The sequence below is a fragment of the Nylanderia fulva genome, unplaced genomic scaffold, assembly GCF_048542155.1.
Source record: "Nylanderia fulva isolate GAGA-0341 unplaced genomic scaffold, ASM4854215v1 Scaffold7, whole genome shotgun sequence".
Taxonomy (NCBI): Eukaryota; Metazoa; Arthropoda; class Insecta; order Hymenoptera; family Formicidae; genus Nylanderia; species Nylanderia fulva.
Window position 1 is genome coordinate 3,528,818 of NW_028190807.1, and position 16,370 is coordinate 3,545,187.

At 35.8% G+C, this 16,370-nt stretch overlaps 1 protein-coding gene across 2 annotated transcripts in view; it reads right to left on the minus strand.

Annotated features, from left to right (window-relative positions):
- The window catches only part of kek5 (leucine-rich repeat, immunoglobulin-like domain-containing kekkon 5 protein), a 213,406-nt gene that overhangs the window by 76,302 nt on the left and 120,734 nt on the right, over window positions 1–16,370 (minus strand). For both annotated transcript variants that reach the window (XM_029316135.2, XM_029316134.2), the window contains one exon: window positions 15,916–15,954. The gene's annotated coding sequence lies outside the window, so the exon portion shown is untranslated. The remainder of the gene's footprint in view (window positions 1–15,915; window positions 15,955–16,370) is intronic.

Consider the following 16,370-nt stretch of genomic DNA (forward strand, 5'->3'; position numbering starts at 1 on the left):
TATTCGAGGGGGCGATTGAAATCGACTTTTATACCGGCACAACCACGATCAAATCTACATTTCATGCAGAAAGTTCGACGACGACGGCCATTGTTATTACAAAACTGCCGAGCAATTATCGCCGCGCCATCGCGTCGATTAGCGGAAATGAGAAAAGCAAGGCGTGCAAATTAGCCGTGAGGATTTGCGAAACACGAAGGCAGCTGGGTTCGGGTCGCCGTGTTATAGTTTCGAAAATAGTTTGCCTCACGTCTGTACTCGAGGCAAGTTCTCGTGTCTCGGGCTCGTAACCGTGAAAGTGAGTTTACGTTTTTACGAGATTCTATTATTGTAGAGCGACGTGACTACGGGCTGCGATTTTCGGAAAAGATTTTGCAAGAGTCGAGAAAGATTTTGCGTTCGCTACAATGCACAAGAGTCAACTTCTCGCCTCGCTATTCACGATTTCACTTTCGATACCTCGATGGTTACATTTAGATAAATGCTATACAACGAGGAATCAGTCTAATCCCGATAAATAAATGCTGCTAACCGGTTTGAGAATGATCGGACAGTATAAAATAAATGTTCAGATGTGTTTCAAATATCTTTTATAAATTTTTCGGATATAATAATAACGATAATAATAACACAGTATCTAATTCTGTTATTCGAAAAGTGGTCAGTGGCTTTCCTCGAGAAAGCTCGAATCGCTTCGCGGACCGTAACTTCATGAAGGGCGCCGCTGATTATGGACAATTTAAAATTGATTACATCTTGTGAAGCACCGCACCCGAGAGGAAGGCCTTTGAATGGCAATAGTGACTTCCGGGCCTCGGAAAATCGAATGTCACAAGCGAGTACGTTTGGACAAAGGCCACGTAAGATTATAGAGTCTCTCTCAAAACCGGCCGGCCATTGTTACACGAGCAAGATCGTTAACTTTATAATGATACAATTGATAAAGAGACTGGACCGCGTCCCGTCTATGCAGGTCAATGTCCGTTAGAAGAGTCGAGTTCTTTTATGCGGGAGATCAGAGGCTCTCTCGAATAAAATTATGTTACGTGTCCTACAACTACTCTCGTCTCACTCAGACTCTCTGGCCATTGTTACGTTATTAAATAAAGCTCTCTCGGAATATTTAAGATACCTTTATTCAGAAAATATTTTTAGAAATTTTTCTTGTGTACTTTTTCCTATAATTCACTCATTGAGAAAGAAAATTATGTATTTAATATTAAGTACCTTTTTTATGCAGAATCATATAATCATTTGTATTTTTCCGATCTCGAATTAATTTACTTTCTTACATAAACGATGAAAGCGTGATTACCCAATTTCGCTTAGATATTCATAACGATCAAAAATTATACATATGCTCGATAAACGATCGAAATGCGAGATTTTGAACTACACATTCGCGGTAATTCTGTCGAAAAAATGTCGGACAGAGCGCGATATCCGGATCTGCAGGAAAAGCGATGAATTATTAATTGCCTGTTGCGCCAATCATACGCGGCATAGTGATCGATCAAAACCAGTGTCACTCGTCAGCGGCGTAGGATCCGCCTGTCGCTCAATTTCGCGATTTCCATCGCACCAGGGCGGCGATGCATTTCACCAGGTGCGCGCATATGGTGCACTGGGTCACGGATTTTTTTTCTTTTTTCCCCCTATCTCACCACCCTCACACACATGGCGCGAACAAGTATAGAAAGTCCCTGGCCCGGCGAGTCTGGATTCCGTTATCGACGAGATAAGCCCCCGTACGAAATCGATGCGAGCCAGTAGTATCGACTCGTCTGGATGTGCTTCGATGCATTTCACGATGCATGGCCTGGAATCGCACGTCCTTTTTCCTCCCCGTCGGGGGAGCTGGTCCTTCTACTTTCTTTCCTCTTTCCTCCATAGCTTCTTTACCCATCCTCCTACTTTCTCAATTCTCTCTCGGGCTTTCGGCATCGACCGCGCCGCTGTTGATTCTTTTATAGTACATCGAGTCGTTTATCATCCCCGTTTGCCCGGGTTCTCACCGTGACTAAAAGTTACACTATTTGCGAGGACAATGCGTCACACATAATTAGAAGAATCAGCGTTAACGTAAATTGAGAATAGTAAAGTAAACAGAATAAGAGATAAGGAAACTAATGCATTTTAATGTTTTCTGAGTTTATATAAGATTTTAGGAATTCGATTTTATAATAATTATCATTACAGAATAATTTTTCTCTCATCTTCTGCCTTTTTTAATTCTATGATAAAAATTTTTCACGCATTTTTAACATAAAAGAATTCATTGCAAATATTTTATTAAAAAAAGGTATTTGATAAACTTTGGCTTTTACATAACGTCAATATAGTGGAATTTATATTTAACGTTCGGCTTTAATAAATGGTGAAATCAATTATATAGAATATCGCATAAAATATATTTCACATGAAGGCAGGATAATATTTTTTTGAAACAGATTAATAAACGGAAAAAACTGAAAAAGTATATGAATTTTACACGTATAATTTAATCACTTTTCAAAAATATTACATCCATATAAGTCCGGCGTAAAGAAATAAAAATGTGCAATAGCGATAAATTTCTGTTAAAACTAAAGATTTTTATTTTTCAAGAACTAATCATTTACGTATGGCTGAGATATAAATATAGTAATTAGAAACCGAAAAAGGGAGAAATCTCGCGGTTGAGAACCGCGGGAAACGTTTTTCTACTTCCATCGGAAGATCCCGAGGTCAATGAATTGGTCACTGCGTACTCTTCGATAACGACCTCTTTTTTTCTATCGAGGAAGATGCATCGCACAGACGTTCAACAAAGACGTGACATATAAAACCTCGCAATAGCTCACAATATAACGAATGAGACACGAAGGGAGAAAGAAAATAGAATATATCGTTTCATGCGCAGGGGACGAAAGTTTCGCAACTTTCACCGTAACGATATTAACGAAAGTACATATAATTAGATTGTGTGTCGACGATAAAACGTATTTCTCGCGCGGAATCTAATTTTACGATCGTTCGATTCTATTTTCTGATTTGACAGTCTTCTTACGCCAGTCTCTTGCCAGCCCGATTTTTCTTATTTTTCTTTATTTCTTTTGCGAGAAAAATTCCCAAAATTTCTATAAATTAAAATTCTACATTACGGTAGAAAATTCATTCGTATTTTCGCTTTGCATACGAGACTAAATAATTTATATATCATCTAACTGAGTGATTCTGAAATGTTTACTTTGTATGTTTTGTATTGCGAAGAGGAACCGAAGAGGAAGAGAGCATTTCTTCATTGTACGAGACGATACGAAGGGGTTAATGCACTACAAAAAGGATAGAAGCCGAACGTAAGAAGGGGACGAGAAGATGAAAGGTGAGTCTTGCGTTCTGCGACTCCCGGTGATTGCTCAATATTTATTCTTGGGCTAGACATCGTCGTATATACACATACACGAGGGATACACACGGGGACGACGACATCCCGTCGTTTAATCGATAATCCGTTGCGGCCTCTCGTCCGGTTTTAAAGGCATTGCACTTCCGATCGCAGAAAGAAAGAACCCCTACTTTTTCTTCGTCCTTTGCACTGTTCGACATTGGTCTCTGACTTGACTTCCGTAGATGGTTGATCGCGTTTATTTCGTCGAGATAGTAGTATTTTTACGACAACATGGAAGATTCAACTACGTCAACTATGAGACGTTTTCTCTTTTTCTTCCACGTTGATATATTCCTCTCCTTTTCTCTTTTTTTCGAAGCGCGATCGATCGATTTACGACCCAATTCCACGCATGTAACTCTAAGAGTGTCCGTTCTTTTATTGCATTATAAAAATAAATATCCGATTAGTTTGAAAGGACGAGGCAGCGACGACGAAATAGGAAGGGATCTGTGTCATTCATCGGATAAAAATAAAATATATATCCAATACAGGATTTCGCGCGCGCGTTACTACACCCGTTATTCATCGATGCGCGCGACGACAAAATGACGATGGGAATTGCGTTGACGAGCTCGGCTCGCTGCTATAATGCCAGTAGCAGATGTTTCCCGAACGTTTTTTTTTTAATCCCGGTACGATCTGTTTCTGTGATCTGGAATGTATCGATTAGCGGTCCCAGCCACTCTCGTGCAGTAGTATCCCTTTACACCATTAAACATTACGACTGTCACTTGCGAGTTTTAAGGCGATCTCGTTGGATCTAACCGTTTCCACTTAATCTTTTTTAATCTCCTTTAAGGCTCATCGTAAATCGTCTGAATGCGTTAGCAATCCTTGCGTCTATCATCATTCCTTTTTACTATACGTTTCTGATATTCGACGTTTGACGCAATGATAATATTTCTTAGCCAAAGAGAGAAATAACAGAGATAAATAATGATAAATCTATGCTTATTTATACAAACGATACAAAGCGCTGTACCACTTATAAATCATTTTATATATTTATGAATATATATTAACAATGAAAGAATTGTGAATGTCGATTATTCAATTTTAAAATGTTTTATATGTTTTCTGTATAAATTAGTTAATTTCTCTCATATATATATATATATATATATATATATATATTATTAACAGTAAAATCAACATTCATGAGATTAACATAACGAGCATAGTATAATAGCGGGGATATTATTCTTGGGGTAACATAAATCAACTATATAGTTATTCACGCGACAGAGTTCTATTATAGTGCTAATTTGTCGTATGTATGTATATTTAATCGTTCGCTCTAATCAATTGTGGCTTATCAAAATTTTATTCGCCAATACAAATATAATATAAAAATATATATACATATATATATATATAAAGCGCGCTCGGAGTTTAAAAAATAAAATCACCTGCCGCTGATATTATGAAACTCCGAGAACCGCGATCAGTGTTTGCTGTTATCAAAATAAAATTATATAGATGATCATCTAGATGAAATTTTGGCGTTATCTTATCTGTATATAGATAATAAAAATATGTACTATGTATACCTGCATCTTATTGTTAGATGAAAAAAGTGTAATCATTATTAAATTATCTAGAATAATGTTCAGATAATTTAATTTAAAATTATAGCACATAAAAATACTTAAGTAGCAGAACAAGCAGTAAGGGATAAAAACTAAATTAAAATATATAATCTTATATCCCTTTTATAATTTACATTTTTTTTATAACTGCGTTTAGATAAGCGGTTTTCAAAATAATAATCATTTAGATAAATCGCCATATATAATTTTATCTTTTATTTAGGTATTCAAAACCAAATTATCTTATCTAACAATAAGATGAATTCCATGATTTTCATATTTTTATCTAGTTCTACAATTTTAAAAACATCCAAGCATAATACTGGCCGCGATGATATCGATTAATATCGGCATTGATGCGGTTAGACTCGCGCGTATATAGTAGAAATCCCAAGTTCTCTCGGCAGCGAGACATCTCACTCCCGCAGTGACGTAGTGAGCTGCCAAGTATGATATACCGGTGTTTGCATACGGTGAAGAGACCCCGGTAAGACCCCTCGGATACCCTGTATCCTTGCTGGATTTCGCATTCCCGATAGGTCAGACGTGGATTAATGTCGGTACCGCCCCACGTTAGTCTTGCCCCACGTTTATTCCGTTATAACGAAAACGAGCGAGAGATGGACGTCCGCGCGGAAAGTTTTCAACTGCGCAAGCCGCACCGCATTTAGCACAGGATCAATCGTGCCGGAGGTTACGTTACCGCGAACGGACTACCGTGATTGCAAATATCCCTTTGCCCTGAGCGCGTGCCGCTTCGAAATGGTATTTTCAGAATCGCGAGCCCGGCAAAATATTCTCTTCGCAGCTTCCGATCGAACGGGGGTTGCTACCCCGAAAGAGAGAGAGAGAGAGAGAAAGAGAAAGAGAAAGGAAGAGAGGTACTGAATATATTTCGTCGATTTCGATGCGATCAAGGATCGAAAACGCATTACGAAAAAGAGATACGTACCATCGATGATGTGAGATGGAAGTTGAGATACGTCCAAGTCGAACATGTGTAATATATCATAAAAGAATATTATGCGTCTGCATCGCTGCACGGTGAAATATTGAGACATTTACGAAAAATGCCCGCTAGAAAAAGCTTTGCCCGCTATACATATATAAATAGTCGGATATTTAAAAAAACAAAAAAAGAAAATGCTCTAGTTTTTAAATATTAAAAAAAAAATCTACTGGGTCTCCTCTATTTTTGTGCGCGTAGCGCAGAGGAGAATACATTTAGCGTACATACATATATATTATAAAATTCAATATGCGAAAAACATTACGAAACATGGATGGAAGATTAACAATAAAAAATAGCTGAAGCCATTTCGTGCGATTTCAGCACAACAATATTCGGTTGTACCGTCCTGTTATATGGGATTCCATATAAAATTCGCGAAACGTTCTTTTGACAAACACGATATTCGCGGGGAAAAAAACCCAGGTACCACAAATATCGGCTGAAACGAAGACATAGGGAACATGACAAAAAATGCGAAGGGCCGCGCGGATACAAGCGTCGCACACTCTTATTGTAACTCCGGATACGATTATTGCCATTCGCACGCTCGCCGGTTCAGCACAGAAAAGTGTTGCGTTTCGCGCAAAGGTATTTTCAGCGCGGGACATCCGCGAGTGCGAAAAATATACGAAATATTTACTGCGAAACGTCCGTAGTTTTACGAGTGTAGTATATACCGTATATACAGTACTCGTGAGAACGCGTTTAAGACGCGCGACGTCGACGTCCAACATTTTCACGTTATTGTAAGTGATCGAGTTAGCTGCTATTCGCCGTTGCGCTCTCTCGCGTTATAAAAAGAAAAAAAACAAAATATGTGTGCATGTATGTGTGTGTAGATATAAATTTCCGTCTTTACTTTATGCGCGACGTATTTCTCGCACATGCTTTCAGAAACGTTCAACCTCCTAGCGCGTTGCTCGAAGAGAACATCTTTCGCGACGTAGCCCGTTGGAGTGGAACGTCGCAACTCTTGTAGATGTACCCCGACGCGTCGGTTTTCTCGCGATTCCCCGTGGAAGTACTCTCCTGTGCTCTCTTCATCTACCGAGGAAGGGTACAATTTTTGTTTAGCACCCGCGCGGACTATCTCGCGCGCGTGTGTCGCAGTAAACCAGAAAGATTTAACGATGCGTGTCTGGAAATAAGTACAATGCGATAAAAAAAGTTCTAGATATAGTCGCGAAATAAATGCGTTCGTAAAAAGCTAAAGTGGGACGTTTGAGAATTCGTTAGAGGATTCCGTTATATCTTTCTTTCTATAGAAGAGTTTTCAATTCGACTTTGTGCGACGTTCATTTTATTATTTTTTTCTTTTGCACTGCAATTTTTTCCCAACGAAATGGATACTCAATGTTGAGGAGGAGTAAGTTCTTCTAGTAATGCTAAATTCTGGATGCTTCGAGGAAAAAGTTGTGCGAATAGATTGAGAAATATCTGCGGACTCTCTTAAAACAGATCGCTTAAAGGGTGCATTGCCGTTAGCGACCTCTGAATTACAGACTGTTCTTGAAATATTGGCTTCTAAAGGCACGCGATGCTTCTTTTCCACCTTGCGGAAGGCGGTGAGGACGCAATCGATCGATCATAGTTACGTAATCTTTGGTCAGAAGATATTATACGCCGGGTATATAGTGTATTCGATCGCGAAAAAAAAAACGTTTCACAAAAAGAAAATGAATAATCTGATTTCAGTGTATAATTCATTTTTTTTCTTCTTTCTCCCTCTGTCCGCCGGAGCTTTCTCTCGACGAGGGAAGTCACGAATAACGAGTCGTACATTGGAACATTACTTTGTATATTATTTGTATTACGTATACACATTTAATAACAGTTGCGAGCGTCTACCTACCTATTAGGGTGAATGTTAATGAATTTTATGACTTTTTTTTTACGGATTACACCCTCCATTCGTCTTTTTTTTCCCTTCGTTTTCTCGCTCGTTCTCTCCTCGTTCGGGGTTTCTCGCAACACGCCACGGCTTACGGATTTATATGCCACGTAGAAATGAATAATGACTAATTTGCATTTTGCGCGTGATTTTGTCAGTTGATGTTACATTGAGCGTATTAATAATGCAAGGCACGCAAGCCAGGTTTATTCTACGCCATCGAAATCGCTTTTTATAAGAGAATTATTACATGCGGAATGCGTTGTTTTGCATGCTGTCGCATACGCGCGATCGTGTCGCGGTAATAAAATCTGCTCATGAATGAAATATAGCAGCAAAATTTCCAATTTTGTTGGGGAACAAAACGCTCCGTCAGAAATTCGTTAATATCGTTGATAGCGTTGTCGCCAACTTTGTTACATCGTCCGTTTACATCGTACCGGTTACATGACGTTGGCCGGTTTGGCCGGCAAAGCGAGTCGCAGCCTACGCGTTCGCGTAGGCATGAAATACATCTATGCTAAATATTTACGCGACTAAATGATAAGGTGTCTCGATCGCGAAAGAGAGATGCACGTATCTTCTCCTCTCTTGTAGTCATGACATCTCGAATGACGCGCGAGCTTATGGAACATTGTCGATGAGTCAGCGATTACGGGGTTGAAAGACCGAGGAGAAAGAACTTTCGCAGCGAGAATCGAGAAGACGTTGGTTGCTAGCAGACAATAACTAGCGATCAGGAAGTCTCGACTGCTCTTGTTCGTTGCCTGCTACTCGATATTCACGCGAAATGGAACGCATCGCGTGGTGGGTGCAATCGTTTCAACGGCATTTCGCGTCTCTAGAATTCAATAGCAGAGGCTGCATCTATCTATGCCGGCGGGTCGACAAAGTGGATAAAAAAAAAAAAAAAAAAAAAAAATCGCGAGTATCGGAACAATGTTCGAAGCTCCATCGCAATGGGCGTTGCGCAAAGTGTCGGTTTCAAAAAACGCGACAGCAATTTGGCCATAATTGGGACGACGACATGTTACGTTCCGCGCCGAAGCTTGAGGCTTCCTAGTTTTTTTTTTCAGCAGCTTCATGTCGCGTCACCGCGACTGCTTTCATCTGTTGATAATATTATCGCTTATGTATGCCGCGTATATATCGCGAGTATCGATCGTTATGATTAATCTTAGCGCTTCGCGGAGAATCTGATAAGTCACGCGATAGGATCCCGCGCCAGTAATTTGAATAGGCTCCCGTCTTGTCAAAGTGATGCATACTCTAAAATATTCGCGAAACTGTTCCTGATTGTTCGTGCCCGTTAATCCTTCTATTGCTTACTGTTCCCGGCTGTTTCATGTTAATCCATCAATTATTTCTATTCCGCGTTTACGAGAGTTACATAGGCGTTCTAGAACACGGTATAATTGATAGCAAACATTGCGAACGTTCAATATTCATATTCGCACGCGATAAAAAAATATTGCGAATGAGAAAAAGTCCGAAGCATCATATATTCAGATATTCTCAACCAATTTCGGTGAGCTATCGATCTGCATTGCGAAAATATTATCAAATTCATTTGCTACATGTTGTATTTTACAAATGTACAAACAATAAATAAAGATAAATAAAACTTACGTTAATTTAAATAATAATCAAAATAAATTCTAAATATGAATATGTTAAAGAAATGATATTCATTCTAAATAATTTTTTTCTGTCACAAATCCAAAAGATTAATTTGATGACTTAGAATAGACAGATACGCAGTGTGACGTTTATTATTTTTTTCTTTTCTTTATGATTTTCATCTTCCACTTGCAAAATGTATATTACAAAATATAAGTATACACTCTCTGAGTGCATCGCTGAACAAATATAAGAGAAGTTTAAGTGAGGAATTTTGTTCGTTATAATTAACAATTTCATTTTACGAAAGTGTGCGAATATTAACGGTATCTTTGGAATCCAAGATTGGATGTGTATTTATTTCATTACGATGATATATCGTTTATGTAACTGTGATTACGAATATTTTATCTAATAATGAAAGATAAAGAGAAATGATAAACGTATACTGCTAATATTAATTCCTTTTAAGAATTTATAAATAAAATAATTGCACTTTCAATTTTTCAATTATAATCGAAATATATATAGTATCTTCGTATTATTAATTCAAGTTTATATTAATCGGACCAAATGCAATTTCTTGCTACCTTAGAAACATTTTATTCAGAAAAAATACGAATATAATAAAAATAAAATGTAAATTACTACAAAATTGTAATAAATGGATAAGCGCGCGTAAAATATAATTTATTTTCGTATTACATGTACCAAATTCGTTTTTATCAGAGAATATAAAGCACGATGTACATACATGTAATTCAAATTTGCATGAATAATACACGAGAATGTTTTATTTACAAATATTAACATCATTATATTTGTTAATCTCATTACTTCAAGCAAATAATAGCAGCACATATATTCGGTGTGAATCTATTCTCTAGTAAATTGCGTATATTTTCCAAAGGAAAAACTGACGCATGAAAGGGAGGAGATCAAATAACAAAGAAGCACGCGTATCTTACATTCTATTGCTTTGTTAGTGTGTGAAAAAATTCAAGCTTATCTTTGCACGATACAAAAGGGGTCGGTCTGATCGATCTCGTGTCCCGGCAAACATATATTTTGAACCGGGGAAAGCGCAATTTTATGTCTACCATCGAGAACAAAAGTCAACCCCTTCGACAGTGTTCCTCCTTCCCTCTATGTAGTCTCGTGAGTGTAAAGAAATGCCCGCGAGATGAATTTTTTTTCATTATAATAGAGCCGTCGAAAGGATTCAGGGGAAAAAGGGGATGCTGTGACAACAAGTGGCGCCCTAACGAGCTTTTTATAGCGACATTGCAGTGTGTGCCGGTATCCCCTCCCGTTTGCAAAAACGTGACTTTCTCAAGCGCGTGCCTAGTGAGCTGACTCGCACCTTCTTGACCTGCGAAAACAGCTTTTGGCATTGTTTACCGTCAAACTCTACTCGACGAGGTCGACTTGTCGCGCGCGCCGGACGGTAAATTGGGTTATCATCGCGGGATCGCGAACCAAGTATTAACAACTCTTTCGAGCAAGAAATATGGCAGCCAAGCCGATGTTTTCACGATATAATCGCCGCCATTAGCGTGCGGACTGGTTCCTTCTACCAGCTACCAACAGGACACTATGGTTTTTCGCATTGAGAAAATACTCGTAAATAGCTTTACATATAAATAACTTTCGTAGAGAGTTTTTGCTGCACGCGCTACGTAAGAAGCGCTTTTTACGTAACATCTGTGGGAGGTAAGAAAAATTAAATGAGAAAAAATACGTTAATAGAAAACAAGTTAAAAAATATAACGAAAAAGGCGATAATTGGGTAAAAAAAAGTGCAAGTTACGTAATTTTATACATAACGTGTTGTGTCATACAATATGCATAAAGTAACGTTAAAGCGATATTATTACTTTATAAACTAATATTGTATAAAACAAAATTCTTTATATATATAAATATATATATAATATTTTAAAAATATATAATATTTTTCTGCGATAGTAGTACACCTCGATATATATATATATATATATATATATATATATATATATATATATATATATGCGAGTTATAATAGAGCGCGATTTAATTTTCCTGCGATAGTAGTACATCTCGATATATATATATATATTTCGAGATGTACTATTATCGCAGGAAAATTAAATCGCGCTCTATTATGAATCTATTATGAATCATTCTATTATGAATCATTTTCTGCGATAGTAGTACACCTCGATATATATATATATATATATATATATATATATATATATAAAATTAAACAATCATATATAGTAGGCCAACTAAACGAGCAAATAAATAAGATGTAAAAATTTTTTTATTAATAGTTAAATCATTAAATTAACATTCCGTTACAGAATCGATATAAATTGTAAACGTTTCGACTGCACTACAGTCTTTATCAATACATAAAAATTAAATATTAAAATATAAAGTTAGATGTTAAAAATACAAAGTTAGTTAAATATTAAAATATAAAATTGAAACGATTCTTCGCTGTTGACCAATAGATATGCAAGGCGATTGGTCTGAGATGCCAAGTTATGCGACATTTGAGCATGCTACGGATATAATACGCGAATTAAATCAATGTCAGAAAAAATTAAAAAATCTTTCAACTTACATTATCGTTTTAACAAGTCCTTTTCCCCGATATTTCAAGTGTGTGTTGCGAAGTCTGAATACCAAATGTCCTAGAAGACGATTCTACGTATACCATAGTTAAAAACAATCCATCAACAAAAATAGAAAAAGACCTCAATATTTGTTTAAAAAAATGGTTGAAAAAAGACTTCATCAACAAAAAAGAATATTATTATTTATTTTCAAGCGACTCTCTTCTTCCTAAAGCTTATGGGCTCCCCAAGATCCACAAGGAAAATATTCCTTTTAGATTAATAGTTTCCTCAATAAATACTTCTCTATATAATATTGCTTCTTTCTTTCATAAAATTTTAAAAGATAGCCTTCCTAGAGCGGACAGTTTTGTAAATAACAGTTTTGATATATGCAACATTCTATCAGGGAAAACAATACAAGATACCGACATAATAGCTTCATTGGACGTTGTTTCATTATTTACTAATGTTTCCGTAGATCTTGCATTAAACGGTATCAATAATAGATGGCATTTTATAGAGTCACACACAAAGATTCCCAAAAATGAATTCATAGGTATGATAAAATTTATATTAACTTCTACATTTTTCACTTTTAATAACATAACTTACAAACAAATTTATGGGACTCCTATGGGTTCCCCACTTTCTCCGATCATTGCCGATATAGTCATGCAGGACTTGGAAACATTGGTAATTAGTAATTTAAATTGCGAAATGACTTTCTATTTCCGTTATGTAGACGACATTATTTTATGCACTTCCGCTGACAATATTACATATGTTTTGAACGAATTCAACAATTATAACGATAGACTACAATTTACATTGGGAAAGGAGGATAATCGTTGTATAAGCTTTTTAGACATAATGATCAAAGTAATAGATAACAAAATTTATTTAGATTGGTATCACAAAAAGACATTCTCAGGTAGATTACTTTCATTTTTTTCAAATCATCCGACTTGTCATAAAATAGGAACAATTTATAACTTGGTAGATAGAGCTTTATTACTATCACATCCGCAATTTCACAAAAAAAATATAGAGAAAGCTATTAACATTTTGCTATCCAACGGTTATCCTCTTGATCTAATTTTCACAGAAATAAAACGCAGATTAAAAAATCTCTCAACTAAGAAATTTAACAAGCCTAATAATAACAATATAACAGATACTAATAATACTAATACTAACATTAAATATTTTGTCATACCATATATAGAATCAATATCTGAGAAAGTTGCTTCAGCAATAAGAAGACCTGACGTAGTGGTAGGATATCGTTGCATTAAAAAATTAAATGACTTCATAAGAGTTCAAAAGGACAAAAATAATTGTCCCACGAATTCTAACGTTATTTACAAATTGAATTGCAACGATTGTGACGCCACATATGTCGGACAGACAAAAAGACAGTTAGGAACGAGACTTAAAGAACATAAAAATAATATTAAATTAGACTCTGCTAGACATTCGGTTATCACGGAACACATCCTAAACGAACAACATACATTTGACTGGGACAATATTAAAATTATGGATCATGAAAAGAATTACCATAAAAGACTAATATCTAAAATGATCCACATTAAAGAACAGAAAATTGGAATTAATTTAAATACAGACACCGAATTGTTAGACAGTAGTTATTTTGACATACTTAAAAAATTTGCTGAATCATAATTTAGAAAAAACATTGGTAATAAATAAATACATCACGCTCTCTATTTTGACATTTGGTATTCAGACTTCGCAACACACACTTGAAATATCGGGGAAAAGGACTTGTTAAAACGATAATGTAAGTTGAAAGATTTTTTAATTTTTTCTGACATTGATTTAATTCGCGTATTATATCCGTAGCATGCTCAAATGTCGCATAACTTGGCATCTCAGACCAATCGCCTTGCATATCTATTGGTCAACAGCGAAGAATCGTTTCAATTTTATATTTTAATATTTAACTAACTTTGTATTTTTAACATCTAACTTTATATTTTAATATTTAATTTTTATGTATTGATAAAGACTGTAGTGCAGTCGAAACGTTTACAATTTATATCGATTCTGTAACGGAATGTTAATTTAATGATTTAACTATTAATAAAAAAATTTTTACATCTTATTTATTTGCTCGTTTAGTTGGCCTACTATATATGATTGTTTAATTTTGTTTAATTTATACGAGCCTTTCATTAATTAAATTTATATATATATATATATATATATATATATATATATCGAGGTGTACTATCGCAGAAAAATTAAATCGCGCTCTATTATGAATCATTACTGCAACAGTATTGCAATTACGATCAAAATAAATGAGCTTTTCCAACATCACAAATGCAAAGTTATAACTCGCTTTTGATTCGTTAATCAATAAATGATCATGTAGGTAATTTAATTCTTCATTCCCAGCAATAACGAGATATTTGACTATTGATTAACGAATCCAAACGAAAATTTTGAGTTCAATTTAAAAATTCGTTTTATCGATTGCGAATATTGTTATGTAGAGAAACTTCGATAACAAAGATATAAACGAGATAAAAATTCAGAATTTTTATTCTCGCTCTTAATAATATCGAAGCCATAAGAAATCATGTTAAATACTGTCGCTCCGGCATAATTTGATTGTTCATTATTTAATGTTAATTCGCATAGATATGTGCAGACGTTTTTCACAGAGAATTGTAAATTTTAAAATCATAAAACGCGGAAAGCTGAAGTACGGGAGCTAATAGTTATTCTGTTCAAATGAAGCCGCGTGCGTTTCGACGAATATTTTCTCTCGGGCAACTGTGGAGAATATATTTCTACGCGCACAAATACAGACATGCATATATATATATATATATATATATATACACATCTATATACATTGATGTTCTAAAAGTTGCATTTCAATTACACGTAACTGGAAAACAGACGATTTAATTAAATCACTAGCACCGCGGTCGTTTTGTTGATGCGCTATATACTGTATCGTGCAATATACCGCAAGAAATAATTTCGCGGAACGCACCAGATACACATTTTTTTTCCGCACGCAGAGCGAAAATATTTTCGCCGGTGAAAAAGAAAGCTGAAAAGGAAACACTAGTTAACAATCTGAGCGGTGCCAGATCATCGTTGTGTCTATCACGAATACGGAAACTGTGACAGTATGTATATAAGGGTACTAGGGTGACAATCAAAGTTAGGCCGGATATCGACGGATACTCCATAAATAAGCTTTTTTACGCCAAACGGGTGACGGCGATTGCTTTCGGCATTTTATCGGATATATCGTTTGGCAGTATGCGGGCATCGGACCGACAAATCCAACTGAGAAATGACATTTGAATTATTCACATTCGATACCTCTTCTTTTTTTTCGTCGCTAAAGCGCATGGCCCTTGCCGCAAGGAAATTACATTTTGCCAAAGAACGGAAATATTCCCGGGACAAATGGGGGCCCGTCACGTTGAACGGTTTACATTGACGGCAATGCGAGCATATAACGTCATAAAGGAAAATAGCATTTCAATTTTTTCAACGGAAATCGAAAAGTAAGCGACGTGTTGTGTATGGCGCGCGTAGTCCCGCAATGCTTCCAATATTATTATTGTATATAATAATAATAATAATACAGGGACCGCGTATGAAACACACAACCATAACAACGTTTTACATTCGTTCTCATATAGATTTTCTACGCTACGTGCTATGTTTTCAGACACACTTTGAAAAGTTTAAACAAAAAAACTTTAACATACCTGTTCGCAGCACCGTTCAAACATGGCCTAAATATTCACCTGTAACAAAAAAAAATTATTTTTATAAAAAAGATTTCAAACGCAATATTCTCAAATTATACAACTAATTATATATAATATTATATTATTCTCGAATATTATCGATGAAATATATCACAAGTTGACACTGTTTTGCATCGCCTTCCGTTTATAGGTATATGTATAAATGCAAAAAGGGTTCAATATTGCATTATCATTGGAGAATAAATCTTATCAAATTTCTGTACAAAAAGCTTTCGTAATTGTCAGATAAAAAAAGCATGAATATTAGAAAAATATTGAAAATTTCTCAACAAGGAATATTGAAGTATCATCCTCTCGTAAATATGAGAGAAAGCGCATTTCGTTTTACATGCAAATCGCAATGCTGACGCCTCTGAAATGCAAGCTACTGTGACGTAGTGTTCCATAGTAGT